This window comes from Oncorhynchus nerka, linkage group LG7 (assembly GCF_034236695.1).
Source record: "Oncorhynchus nerka isolate Pitt River linkage group LG7, Oner_Uvic_2.0, whole genome shotgun sequence".
Classification (NCBI taxonomy): domain Eukaryota; kingdom Metazoa; phylum Chordata; class Actinopteri; order Salmoniformes; family Salmonidae; genus Oncorhynchus; species Oncorhynchus nerka.
The window spans coordinates 22398049-22412801 of NC_088402.1; the positions used below are offsets into that span (position 1 = coordinate 22398049).

The following is a 14753-nucleotide window of genomic DNA, read 5'->3' on the forward strand; positions in this document are numbered from 1 at the left end:
GAGTTCCCAAAGCAAAGTACACTCAAAAAGCTGAACCCAGTGATTGATGAGGATGGGTTGCTGAGGGTGGGAGGCCGCTTATCCTCCGCCGACATGTTACAAGACGAAAAACATCCTCTCATCATCCCACGGACACATCATGTTGCCACTCTGCTGGTAAGACATTATCATGAGCAAGTGGCTCACCAAGGCCGTCATTTTTCAGATGGAGCTATTATTGGGAGCAAACGTCTGGTCTCTGGTATCATTCACAAGTGTGTCCTTGCACCTGCCGCAAGGTTAGAGGGAGGTTAGTTGACCAAAAAATGACTGACTTGCCTGCAGACAGACTCACATCTGAACCACCATTCACCAGCGTTGGACTTGATGTGTTTGGACCATGGAATGTCATAACTTGTCGCACTAGAGGTGGTAGTGCAGACTCCAAGCGCTGGGCGGTGCTCTTTACATGTATGTCTACTAGAGCAGTCCATATCGAGCTTATCGAATCCATGTCCACATCCAGCTTCATCAACGCGCTGAGGCGTTTTTTCGCTATCCGTGGTCAAGCAAAAGTGCTACGGTCTGATCGAGGTACAAACTTTATAGGTGCCTGCAGGGAACTGGGTATCGACACAAATGACTCAGAACTGACTAAATACCTCTCAGATAAGGGATGTACTTGGATATTTAATCCTCCACACTCGTCTCATATGGGTGGTTCTTGGGAGAGACTCATTGGGGTTGCCAGACGTATTCTTGATGCTATGCTGTTTCAGACGGGCTCCACTCGTCTCACACATGAAGTCTTGAGCACTCTTATGTCTGAAGTTATGGCAATAATCAATGCGAGACCCTTAGTGTCAGTATCAACCGACCCTGACATGCCTACCATTCTCACACCCTCAATGTTACTTACACAAAAGACCAGCGCTACCTCAGCCCCTTCTGGATACTTCAGCATGAACGACCTTCATGGAAAACAGTGGAAGCAAGTCCAGTGTCTCGCTGACACCTTTTGGAAAAGGTGGAGACAGGAGTACCTGACAACGCTGCAGAGACGCAGAAAATGGACAGCAGAAAAGCCAAATGTAAAAGTGGGAGATGTTGCCTTATTGAAAGACAGTCAGGCACACAGAAATGACTGGCCAGTCGGGCTTGTGGTAAAACCTTTCCCAGTACTGACAAAAGGTTAGGAAAGTAGAACTAAAAATTGTCAAGCAAGGAGCTGCTAAGGTGTTTCTGAGACCAATCTCAGAGATTGTTGTTCTTCTTTCTGAAGCATCCTAGAGACAAAAGATAAAAATAGAAAGGACATTATTTGTTTCTTGATATGTTTTATTTCATAGTGGCACAATTTCATTATACCAGGCGGGGAGTGTGCTGCCATCCTGTTAGAAGGTAACAGATTATTTTATTACAATGGTTAAATTGGATTTTCATTGTGTTCAATGGTGTTATTTGGCCCCTAGTGGCGCTTTCTGGTACTTAGAAAGACGACGCAAACAGGAAGTACAGAATTTGTTTTGCACGCATAGAAGCAGCTACAAACAACGCTACGGTGCAGGTCTTTCAATGTAGTTATTTCTTGTCACGCTTCAGCCTTGGAAAAATATTTGTTTGTAAGTTCGATTCAAGCATTTAGCTAATGATGATAATCTTGTTATTGATAGAGTTGCTTACATATCAATGTTGGTTGCATTTACTCACAAATTGCAATGCCTTTAATGTATGTCGTTAGCTTTATTACTTTGCTCATGCGTCATGCAAACGAATTGTAAAATATACAATACTGTAGTTTTGTTACTGTTTCTAGTGTAATATGCTTTGTTATTCTACATAGATGGTTATACATTATTAGAGTAATGAACGGAGCCAATTACCATATGGTTAACAATTAGCTATATGGTTTGGCATCATGCCAGATGCATGGTACCTTAGCGCGTGCTTTGTATTTATGCAACTTCAAATGTTTAATGTACAGCTACAGTATGTCGGTGTGAATTGAATACTAAAGTATATTCTTTTCTGTATTTTGTCACGCCTTGGGAGTTTTATTGAAGACTTAGTTGTTAGCTATCTGTCTAGTTTTGCATGGGAACGCAACTCAAGGGCAGAATATGACTAGTTGCAGTAGTGGCAGCAGTAGTAGTAGTTGACTAGTTGCAGTAGTGGCAGCAGTAGTAGTTGACTAGTTGCTTTAGTGGCATCAGTAGTAGTTGACTAGTTGTAGTAGTGGCAGCAGTAGTAGTTGACTAGTTGCTTTAGTGGCAGCAGTAGTAGTTGACTAGTTGCAGTAGTGGCAGCAGTAGTAGTTGACTAGTTGCAGTAGTGGCAGCAGTAGTAGTTGACTAGTTGCTTTAGTGGCAGCAGTAGTAGTAGTTGGCTAGTTGCAGTAGTGGCAGCAGTAGTAGTTGACTAGTTGCTTTAGTGGCAGCAGTAGTAGTTGACTAGTTGTAGTAGTAGCAGTAGTGGTAGTTGACATGTTGCAGTAGTAGCAGCAGTAGTAGTAGTTGACTAGTTGCAGTAGTGGCAGCAGTAGTAGTTGACTAGTTGCTTTAGTGGCAGCAGTAGTAGTTGACTAGTTGTAGTAGTAGCAGTAGTGGTAGTTGACATGTTGCAGCAGTAGTAGTCGTTGACTCGTTGCAGTACTAGTAGTAGTAGTAGTTGACTAGTTGTAGTACTAGTTGCTGACTAGTTGTAGTAGTAGTAGCAGTAGTAGTTGTTGACTAGTTGTAGTAGTAGTAGCAGCAGTAGTAGTTGTTGACTAGTTGCAGCAGTAGTAGTTGACTAGTTGTAGTACTAGTTGTTGACTAGTTGTAGTAGTAGTAGCAGTAGTAGTTGTTGACTAGTTGTAGTAGTAGCAGCAGTAGTAGTTGTTGACTAGTTGCAGCAGTAGTAGTTGACTAGTTGTAATAGTAGGTTTATTCTAGATCTGACTGTAGTTAAATTATGTAACCTGGGGTCCCTAGCACTAGCAACCTCCCTGCCAAGCTGCTGCTAGCTCCATTATTCTCCCTCCTAAAGAGGCCCAGCCATCAATGACCTTCAAAGACACGTTTCCTGTCGATCCTAAGGCTGAACTAATGACATCTACAAAGCCGTCTCCTTTCACTTTGAGTGGCACCCATCTCCCCCAGCCATTCAGGTAATAGACAACGAGGAGAGACCCGTCTCCCAGCCATTCAGGGGATAGATGACGAGAAGAGACAGCGACGGAACATTAAACAGATTGATTTTGATTCTGCACACAAGAGCCCTGCCGTAAATCATGCGATACTCAGAGGCACAGAAGAAAAAATGTAATCAGTCTTGTTTACTAGAGGGAAAACAATATGGATGCGAATTGGGGTCTTATCGCTAGCAAGCGGATAGAGGGGAAAGAATTAAACAAGAATGACAGGAAAGAGGGGGATGGCATATTTCATTCCTCAAGAGGAAGGAGGAAAGACGAGGACTTAATGATGTGTGGAAACGGACAAGAGAAGGCCATACGGTACAGTAAAAGGGATAGTTCACATCATTGCTCAGCTTTGTCCATCAACAGGTTTATACTAAACAGCCTGGTTGCTCTCTAGGTTTCTTCCTCCTAGGGAGGAAGGCTCTTTGTGGTCTAGGCAGGGTTAGTGCAAACTACAATCAGTCACGTCTGAGGAGGGAGGGAGGGATGCTCTGGTCTATTGGCCTCCCCGGTATTTAATTAATAGTATGGCTCGTTCTTAGTACTTGGTGGTTAACTCCGCGGTGGGCCTGGCCACCCCACTGCTCGCCTCGACCCTCCACTAAATTTCACCAATTACTCTAATCATCACAGAGGGGGTGAGGTTTCCTTTGTAAAGGCTTTAATTAAGACCTAGCCAAGGCTGGTCGTTTACTGCCTTGCCTTTGGTTCACTGAACTCAGTCCTGGGGCATGTTCAGTAGGGAACACTATAGCAATACGTTTCGCAACGGAAAATGAAAACTAGCATATCTTATTGGAGTTTTGGTTGTTTCACTCCCTTTTCAAAAACTTTTCTCCCTACTGGATAGGAGTTGGCTCTAGAAAGGGATAGGTCTCCTTCTGGTGCAGACAGGACATGTGGAAGTTCATTAGAGTTAACAGCCTCAGAAATTGCAGCCCAAATAAATGCTTCACAGAGTTAAAGTAACAGACACATCTCAACATCAACTGTTCAGAGGAGACTGTGTGAATCAGGCCTTCATGGTCGAATTGCTGCAAAGAAACCACTACTAAAGGACACCAATAAGAAGAAGATACTTGCTTGGGCAAAGAAACACGAGCAATGGACATTAGACCGGTGGAAATTTGTTCTTTGGTCGAGTCCAAATTTGAGATTTTTGGTTCCAACCGCCATGTCTTTGTGAGATGCGGTGTGGGTGAACGGATGATCTCCGCATGTGTAGTTCCCACCGTAAAGAATGGCTGAAGAGGTGTTATGGTGTGGAGGTGCTTTGCTGGTTACACTGTCTGTGATTTATTTAGAATTCAAAGCACACTTAACCAGCATGGCTACCACAGCATTCTGCAGCGATACACCATCCCATCTGGTTTGCGCTTAGAGGGACTATCATTTGTTTTTCAACAGGAGAATGATCCAACACACCTCCAGGCTGTGTAAGGGCTATTTGACCAAGAAGGAGAGTGATGTAGTGCTGCATCAGACCTGGCCTCCACAATCCCCCGACCTCAACCAAATGGTTTGGGATAAGTTGGACCGCAGAGTGAAGGAAAAGCAGCCATGTGCTCAGCATGTGGGAACTCCTTCAAGACTGTTGGAAAAGCATTCCAGGTGAAGCTGGTTGACAAAATGCCAAGAGTGCGCAAAGCTGTAATCAAGGCAAAGGGTGGCTATTTGAAGAATATAAAATCTATTTTGATTTGTTTTTGGTTACTACATATCTGACCATGCTACTAATGACAGAATGACAGTATAATATGTTCTCTCCAACAATGGGATTTAAAGCTGGAATCCTTAAAGGTGTAACTGCCATGGCCGTTTTACAATATTAAAACAAAGAAGTTACTGCAAACAACAAACCCTGTTTTTTCCCCTCTGACATCATTGCACACGCGATAGAACAGCAGCACATGTACTGCAATCATTTTTTTTACGACTCACAATGCTCCCCATTTTATTTTATTTTTTAAATAGTTTTATTATTTTCCAATATAATAAAAAAAAGAGATACAAACATTGACATTCCTTGTAGTGTTGAATGGGAGGCATATTTAGAGGACAAAACAAAACTTAACTCACAAATACAAAAATCCTATTAGGTGGAACATATTAGAAGACAGCATATAGTCATTACAAGCAGTGTAGTTAAACCCAAAATAAATATGGAGTGGAGTACAGCACAGAGTAGCAGCAGATCATCAACCCAGTTATGAAGGGGGAGCAAACCCTTTATCCAGCATCGGGGCGGCAGCGTAGCCTAGTGGTTAGAGTGTTGGACTAGTCACCGAAAGGTTGCAAGTTCAAATCCCCAAGCTGACAAGGTACAAATCTGTCGTTCTGCCCCTGAACAGGAAGTTAACCCACTGTTCCTAGGCCGTCATTGAAAATAAGAATTTGTTCTTAGCTGACTTGCCTAGTTAAATAAAGATTGGAAGAAAAAAATTGGCTGCCATATTTTGTAAAACATTGGACTTCTATTGGAGGTATTGTATTGAATCTTTTCCATATGCATTACATTCCCTAAATCCCGTAACCACATTTCAAAAGGTAGGTACAGTCTCCAATTTCCAAAATGAGCCTTTGGCTTACAGAGTACAAAGAGAGACAGCTTTCCCTTCCTGGTTATTCCCATCAACTGTACCAAACAGAGCGACCAATGGTTCTGGGGCTATAACTCTATCGAAGGCATTAGATAAGTAATCAAAAATGAGAGCCCAGAAAGCATGTAACTTAGGACATGTCCAAAATAAGTGGGCCAAAGTCCCCTCATCCTGTGGTGAGGTGTCCGGAAATATTTTTATAACCTTTGAGTAATGTAACCTGTGTATCACCTTAAACTGTACAAGGTTGTGTCTGGCATCCACTGAAGTGTGGTTGATATTCCTGAGAGTATCTAACCAATCCTCATCTGAGATTTCTGAACCAAATTCCTGCTCCCAGGCAGTTTTAATAGTGTCTGTAGATCCCTCTATGTGGGTCTGTAGCATATCAAAGGTCTAGAGACCGACCCTTTTGAATGGGGTTTGACAAGGATATCTAATGTAGGATTATTTGGCTTAATGCCATCCTGTGGGATATGTATCCTTAAGAATTTCCTGATTTGGAGGTATCTGAAAAAATGTGTTGCTGGCATGTTAAAATAAATCCTCTTAAGGATCCGACCCTTTTTTTTTCTTTCAATTTTTGCCTAAAATGACATACCCAAATGTAACTGCCTGTATCTCAGGCATTGAAGCAAGGATATGCATATTCGTGATACCATTTGAAAGGAAACACTTTGAAGTTTGTGGAAAGGTGAAATGAATGTAAGAGAATAAAACACATTAGATCTGGTAAAATAAAACAAAGACAATACCAACATTTTTTTTGCACCATCATCTTTGAAATGCAAGAGCAAGACCATAGTGTATTATTCCAGACCAGGTGCAATTTAGATTTTGGCCACTAGATGGCAGCAGTGTGTGCGCAACGTTTTAGACTGATCCAATGAACCATTGCATTTATCTTCAAATTGTTTTACATTAAAACTGTTCAAATATGCCTAACTGGTTTATTAAAAACTTTTCAAGCTCATAACTGTGCACTCTCCTAAAACAATAGCATGGTATTATTTCACTGTAATAGCTACTGTAAATTGGACAGTGCAGTTAGTTAACAAGAATTTAAGCTTTCTGCCAATATCAAATATGTCTATGTCCTGGGAAGTTCTCTTGTTAATTACAACCTGAAGCTAAACACATTAACCTACGTTAGCTCAACCGTCCCATGGGGTTCCCACCGATCCAGAAGAAGGTTTACCCTGTAACTGTTGAAATTAAGCTAAATAACCATCAATGTATAAAAGTTATTGATTGTTGTGAGCCCCTTCTCCCTCCACTGTGAAAACACCATATCATCCAATGCAGGGTGGAAAGAATTAATCAAATTGGGCAGTCAAGGTATATATTGGGTATGTTAAGAAAATACCTTATCTGTTTCCAGATCCTAAGAGTGTGACAAATTACTGGGTTAGAGTCATACAAGGCTTTTTTCACACATTCTGGGGTATTAACAAGTGCAGGGAGTGGTGAGCGTCGACAGGAGGCCTACTCAATCAAAAGGCATATCATTCTGACGGATCCCAGGTAAACTTTCCCTCCAGAAAGACACAATGTTCAGATTTTGCAGCACAATAATACAGTTTAAAGTGAGGAAGGCCAAAGCCCCCCTCTATCTTGTACTTGCATAAATGCTTCTTTGAAATTCTGGCTGCCTTGTTGTCCCAAAAAATGCAACTACTATTGAATACAGTTTCTTAAAATAGCTTTGTTGTATGAAATTGGGTAGACATTGGAAGAGGTAAAGAAACCTGGGGAAAGGACAACCATTTTAATAGAGTTCATACCACCAACCAAGAAAATATTCCAAAAATCTATATTTTGTTTAATTTTCATGATCAATTTTCATGTCCCAATTTGTTTTCAATAGCTGATCAAATTTTCTTGTCACTACAATTTGTCCATCACAGTTCTAAATGGGGTAGATTGCAGAAATTGGAAAGCTGCCGCGGTCATCCCCCTCTTCTAAGGGGGAGGCACTCTAAACCCAACCTGCTACAGACCTATATCTATCCTATCCTGCCTTTCTAAGGTCTTCGAAAGCCAAGTTAACAAACAGATCACCAACCATTTTGAATCCCACAGTACCTTCTTCGCTATGCAATCTGGTTTCCGAGCTGGTCATGGGTGCACCTCAGCCACACTCAAGATCCTAAACGATATCATAACCTCCATCCATAAGAGACAATACTGTGCAGCAGTATTCATAGACCTAGCCAAGGCTTTCGACTCTGTCAATCACCACATTCTTATTGGCAGACTCAACAGCCTTGGTTTCTCAAATGACTGCCTCACCTGGTTCACCAACTACTTCTCTGACAGAGTTCAGTGTGTCAAATCGGGGGGCCTGTTCTCCAGAACTCTGGCAGTCTCTATGGGGTGCCACAGGGTTCAATTCTCGGCCCGACTCTCTTCTCTGTATACATCAATGATGTCGCTCTTACTGCTGGTGATTATCTGATCCACATCTATGCAGACGATACCATTCTGTATACCTCTGGCCCTTCTATGGACACTGTGTTAACTAACCTCCAGACGAGCTTCAATGCCATACAACTCTCCTTCCGTGGCCTCCAACTGCTCTTAAACTCAAGTAAAACTAAATGCATGCTCTTCAACCGATCGCTACCAGCACCTACCCGCCCGTCCAGCATCACGACTCTGGATGGTTCTTACTTAGAATATGTGGAGATCTACAAATACCTAGGTGTCTGGTTAGACTGTAAACTCTCCTTTCAGACTCACATTAACCTCTTCAGTCGACCCTCTACTTTTTTGAACATTCTGTTAAAAATCGCGCAACATTTCAGCGCCCTGCTACTCATGCCAGGAATATAGTATATGCATTTGCTTAGTCTGTGTGGATAGAAAACACTCAGACGTTTAAAAAACTGGTTAAATCACTGCTGTGGCTTTACCAGAACGGCATTTACATCGAAAAGCACAGGAAAAACTGATCACTGAAAATGGGAAAATATATCCATGCGCTACTTGATCCCATTGATAAAGGTGAACCACAATTAATTGACTGAGGTTGCAGTACCTACAGCTTCCACACGGTGTCTAGAGTCTTGTCATTTCCCTTCGAGTTTTTTCTTGGTCAAACACATGCAGGACACCGTATCTAATCCGGTCTAGGACCGGATATTTTCGTTGAGTTTCTAGCCGGACATTTTTCCAGACGGACAGCTAATGATCTTTACATCGCCTCCTGATGAATTTTATCGCTTATTAACGTTTACTAATACCTAAAGTTGCATTACAAACGTATTTGAAGTGTTTTGTGAAAGTTTATCGTCGACTTTTTGAATTTAAAAAAAATGACGTTACGTTTTGAAACAATGTTTTTTTCGTTTATCACACAGTCTACATATAACGATATCTAGGCTTTATATGGACCGATTTAATCGAAATAAAGACCCAAATAGTGTTTATGGGACATCTAGGAGTGCCAACAAAGAAGATGGTGAAAGGTAATGAATGTTTTCTATTTTATTGTGCGGTTTGTGTAATGCCGAAATGCTAATTATTTTGTTTACGTCCCCTGTGGGTCTTTTGGGGTGTTGCATGCTATCAGATAATAGCTTCTCATGCTTTCGCCGAAAAGCATTTTAAAAATCTGACTTGTTGCCTGGATTCACAACGAGTGTAGCTTTAATTCGATACCCTGCATGTGTATTTTAATGAACTTTTGAGTTTTAACTAATACTATTAGCATTTAGCGTAGCGCATTTGCATTTCCAGAGCTCTAGTTGGGACGCAAGCGTCCCGAGTAGAAGCAACAGGTTAAGCATCTCCAATCCAAAATTAAATCTAGAATCAGCTTCCTATTTCGCAACAAAGCATCATTCACTCATGCTGCCAGACATACCCTCGTAAAACTGACTATCATGGACTTTGGCGATGTAATTCACAAAATAGCCTCCAACACAAATTGGATGCAGTCTATCACAGTGCCATTTGTTTTGTCACCAAAGCCCCATATACCACCCACCACTGCGACCTGTATGCTCTCGTTGGCTGGCCCTCACTTCATATTCGTTGCCAAACCCAATGGCTCCAGGTCATCAATAAGTCTTTGCTAGGTAAAGACCCGCCTTATCTCAACTCACTGGTCACCATAGCAGCACCCACCCATAGCATGAGCTCCAGCAGGTAAATTTCACTGGTCACCCCCAAAGCCAATTCCTCCTTGGGCCGCCTCTCCTTCCAGTTCTCTGCTGCCAATGACTGGAATGAATTGCAAAATTCACTGAAGCTGGAGATTCATATCTCCCTCACTAACTTTAAGCACCAGCTGTCAGAGCCGCTAAAAAGATCACTGCACCTGTACATAGCCCATCTGTAAATACCCCATCCAATTACCTCATCCTCACACTGTTATTTACTTTTTTGAACCCCATCTCTACTTGCACATTCATCTTCTGCACACCGATCACTCCAGTGTTTAGTTGCTAAATTGTAATTATTTTGCCACTATGGCCTATTTATTGCCTTACCTCCCTTATCTTACCTCATTTGCACACACTGTATATGTACTTTTTTTCTTCTATTGTGTTATTGACTGTATGTTTATTTATTCCATGTGTAACTCTGTGTTGTTGTTTGTGTTGCACTTCTTTGCTTTATCTTGGCCAGGTCGCAGTTGTAAATTATAACTTGTTCTCAACTTGCCTACCTGGTTAAATAAAGGTGAAATAAAAACATATATTTTTTTTAATACGTTGAAAAGGAGTCTCAAATTGTAGTATATACAGGCGTGGTCAAAAGTTTTGCGAATGACACAAATATACATTTTCAAAAAGTCTGCTGCCTCAGTTTGTATAATGGCAATTTGCATATACTCCAGAAGGTTATTAAGAGTGATCAGATGAACTGCAATTAATTGCAAAGTCCCTCTTTGCCATGCAAATGAACTGAATCCCAAAACAACATTTCCACTGCATTTCAGCCCTGCCACAAAAGGACCAGCTGACATTGTGTCAGTGATTCTCTTGTTAAGACAGGTGTGAGTGTTGATGAGGACAAGGCTGGAGATCTCTCTGTCATGCTGATTGAGTTCAAATAACAGACTGGAAGTTTCAAAAGGAGGGTGGTGCTTGGAATCATTGTTCTTCCTCTGTCAACCATGGTTACCTGCAAGGAAACACTTGCCGTCATCATTGCTTTGCACAAAAAGGGCTTCACAGGTGGTTTCACTTTATGTGGTTTGTCACCCAGTTCAAAATAACTTTGTTGCGTTCTAGCAAGTAAAGAGCTCACCCTTTTTGAAAGGATGGTATTGTATTCATATTTGAACTTTGTGATCTTCTCAAGGATTGCATTCGAGGAAATCTCTTGTTCGCCTAACTCTTATAATATCTTTCAGCCTAGTATTGGTGCGTTTCCTCCTCTCCGATGTATATGAAATAATGTGACCTCTAATCACAGCCTTGAGAGATTCCCAAAGGGTAGAGTCGTCGACATCCCCATGTCATTAGCTCCAAGGAAAAACGTTATCTGCTCCTACAAATACTGACAAAAGGCATCATCTTTCAATAAGTGAGCGTCTAAGTGCCACGGTCGACGACCTGCATACATATTGTCGAGTTTCAGCACCATGGACAGAGGAGAGTGGTCTGTAAGTAGAATCGGGTGACAGGTAACCGACACAGCTGCTGAAATCAGTTGAGTCCAACAAAAAATAGTACATTCTGGAATATGACTTATGAACTGACAAGAAGAAAGAATAATCCCTATCTGTTAGCTTCCAAATATAGACAATGTTAAGGTTTGTCATCAATATATTTAGACAGACACTGGCATTTGATTGTTGGAGTGACATTGATAGCTGTTAATCTAAAAGAGGATCTAGTCGCCTCCAACAATAACACTTGTATCCGACATATTTGGTATGGTCTTAAATACGCTTTGAAAAAAGTTCGGATCATCGAAGTTGGGTCCATATAAATTGACCAAGGTTATTGGTATCGAATTCAGTGTACCAGCCACAATAATATACCGACCATTAGGATCTGAAATCGAGGATGAGTAAATACAAGGAATGTTTTTGCTTATCAGGATTCTTCTCCCTCTCGCATCAAAATTATACTGGTATATCTGATCGATCCAGCCAACTCGTAGTTTGGCCTAAGCCGAGCGTTTAATATGAGTTTCTTGAAGACGCACTGTCAGTGGCCAGTGATTTAAGATGAGAAAAAACATTGGCTCTTTTCACAACATGACCTAAGCCATTGCAGTTCCAACTGACTATCTTTAATCCACCAGCTCTACTCTGTGCTCAGTCACTATGTGGCATTTCTTATTTTAGAGCAAATTGTTTCTGTCATATAAAACCCAAAAGAAAAACGTCCCGCCATGCGGGAACTTGTTGTGCCACCTGTACTAACAGTGAACATAAAACAGACACCATCCCCCTTCCCGTCTCATTACTGAGTGACTTCCCCAAATGAAGCACTCCTTGACTAACACACAAACCTTAGGGTGCCTAGACACAACACTTAAACTCAGCACCTGTAGATGCTCTGCATATAAACAAAGATTAAATAACACATAACTCTCACGTTAGGGGGTGAGTGGGACTAAAACATGATATTGCTTATGTAGCATTGTTTAGCCTAACATCTCACCCATCATTATAAGTCCCCATTTCTGATCGAAAAGACATCGGCAGAAAATTCAAAACACATTCCTGGCCTGTATTTGGCCACTTAGCCAGCTGACACAGCAGTTCAGTATCCTCAGCCAGGGAGCTTGCTTGACAAGAACAGTTTGGCCTCTTTTGGGTTGTCAAACGTACAGTTGATCTGTCGACTGTCACCTTAAACTGAGCTGAAAGAGGAATCCATATAGGATGTTGGCCGCCGTGCATTTTGCCCTGCAACTTGTATCTTTCCGTTGGTTCCTCCAAAGTAAGATCTGGGTAGAAAGACACCCTGGCTCTGTTGTAGTAAAGGGGAACCTTTGACTAGCCAGCTTGAGGATGAGATCCCTGGTCTGGGGATAGTGCAGCCGTGCGATGAATGGCCTGGCTTCATTGCCTGTGATCTGTGTGCGCGGTTGATCAGGATGGGAGTTTTGAAGTGTTCACTCCCCAGCAGTGCCGGTATCAGCTCCGAGACAAATTCAGTTGGTCTCCCTTTCTCAGTGTCCTCCTGGATCCCAAATATTCAGATGTTCGGGCGTCTTGAATGCGATTCAAGCATTTCCTGTCGGACTTTCAGTGTTTTGTTGTGCACTGTTCCTCAATGTCCTGTAGCCTGGCCTCGTGATGAACTGTTGTCTGCTCAACCTCATGCACCCTGCCCTTGGTTGCCTTCACAGTTTCAGACAAAGTCCTAATACTCTTTGAGATATCAGCCAACCATGTGTCCACCTTTCTTCTTAGTGAGTTTATAGCGGCCAGTCGGTCACTTGGAGTAGGTTCTGTGGGGAGCTCGTGGGTTGGCAATGTTGACATTGGTTTGTTTTCTGTCTCATCCAAATGATCTTGTTTAGCGCCCCCTTTTTTGATGCCTTTTCCTTTTGTCATATTGTCAGACAATGTTTTAAGTTATAGGTTGTGAGAGATTAAGATAAATATGAAATCATTTAAAAATTGAGTGGCGCTCTAACAAAACATATATTCCATAGCACACTCTCTAGCGCCCCCCCAAGCTACCCATATTTGCTTCAAATGAAAAAAAGAGAGAAATAGTAATGCTGTCTTTTTTGTAGGCACTTCCAACGCCATGGTTCGCTGGACAAAGCCTATGGGGAAATTAATGGAGTTTTTGGAGGGTTTTTGGATAACCGCTGAAAATAAGGTCAGAGGTTAACACAGGCTTAGGAGATCTTATACATTTTGGTCTATGAGATAATCTTCAACAGCTAACATCACTTTTTGTGATTTTTTTTGTATTTATGTCATTTAAAAATGCACAAAGCACATAAAAGCTTCATAATTCCTAAAGGTCATGTTAACTGACTGATATTATATCATAAAACAAACCATAAGATCTCCTAAGCCTGTGTTAACCTCTGACCTTATTTTCAGCGGTTATCCAAAAACCTTATTCTTTCCCCACAGGAATAGCTGAACGAACCAGAGATAACTCATTTTAGTTTTTTAGGAGCTGGAGAGCTCCATAACAGCGACCGTGGGGTGGACAGTGTTGCTGTTACCGGGGAAGGTTATCTATGTTCTCTACCAGAATACACCTGTCACTCCTGAAACTCAGGGCAGATGGGGAGGAATTTACAACTTCCACACTTGTCTTAAATTTAGTCCAGCACTGATGAAAATAGCAGATGTTCTGCACTCCAAGAGAGGGGTTGGGGGGGTGTCTGGTATGTCTTTCATTATCCCTTCTTCCCGTCAGAAGCTCTCTGGCTTGTGACTGATGGCAAGGAGGCAGGGAGAAAACCAACCCATACAAACCCAACCTACAGTGTAGAACTGTCGGCTAATGGCATCAGCCTCTAACAATGCCATTTCTACAATCCAACACCACATCAGTGACATAATCAAATTATAAACCGGGTAGTTTGGGTCCTGGATAACAGACAATATACCACAGGTATGACACAATATTACTTGTTTTCTGTTGTAATTAAGTTGGTAATCAATTTATAATAGCAATAAGGTCCCTCGGGGGTTTGCGGTAGGGCTAAGGGCTGTATCCAGGCACACTATTGAAACACAATGGGGGCATGATGACGAGAGAGAGAGACGGACAGAGAGAAAAGTGAGCGGGCCTTGATGACATTTCAACATTTCATTTCATCACAACAGCTGCTGAAGACAGACGAGACAGAGAGACAGACCGCAAGAGACAGAGACAGGGGTGTTGACCTTTAACAGTGTAGGATTTGAAAAACGACAAAGCTGTGAATGGAAAGATGGTTGTGTCCCAAACAGCACTCTATTCCCTATAGAGTGCACTACTTAAAACCAGAGGCCAAAGTAGTGCGCTATATAGGGAATAGTGCCATTTGGGACACAGCTCGAAGCCTCC

At 41.9% G+C, this 14753-nt stretch overlaps 1 pseudogene; it reads right to left on the bottom strand.

The window, feature by feature from the left end:
• The window catches only part of LOC135572616 (elongator complex protein 2-like), a 47583-nt pseudogene that overhangs the window by 20467 nt on the left and 12363 nt on the right, over positions 1-14753 (bottom strand).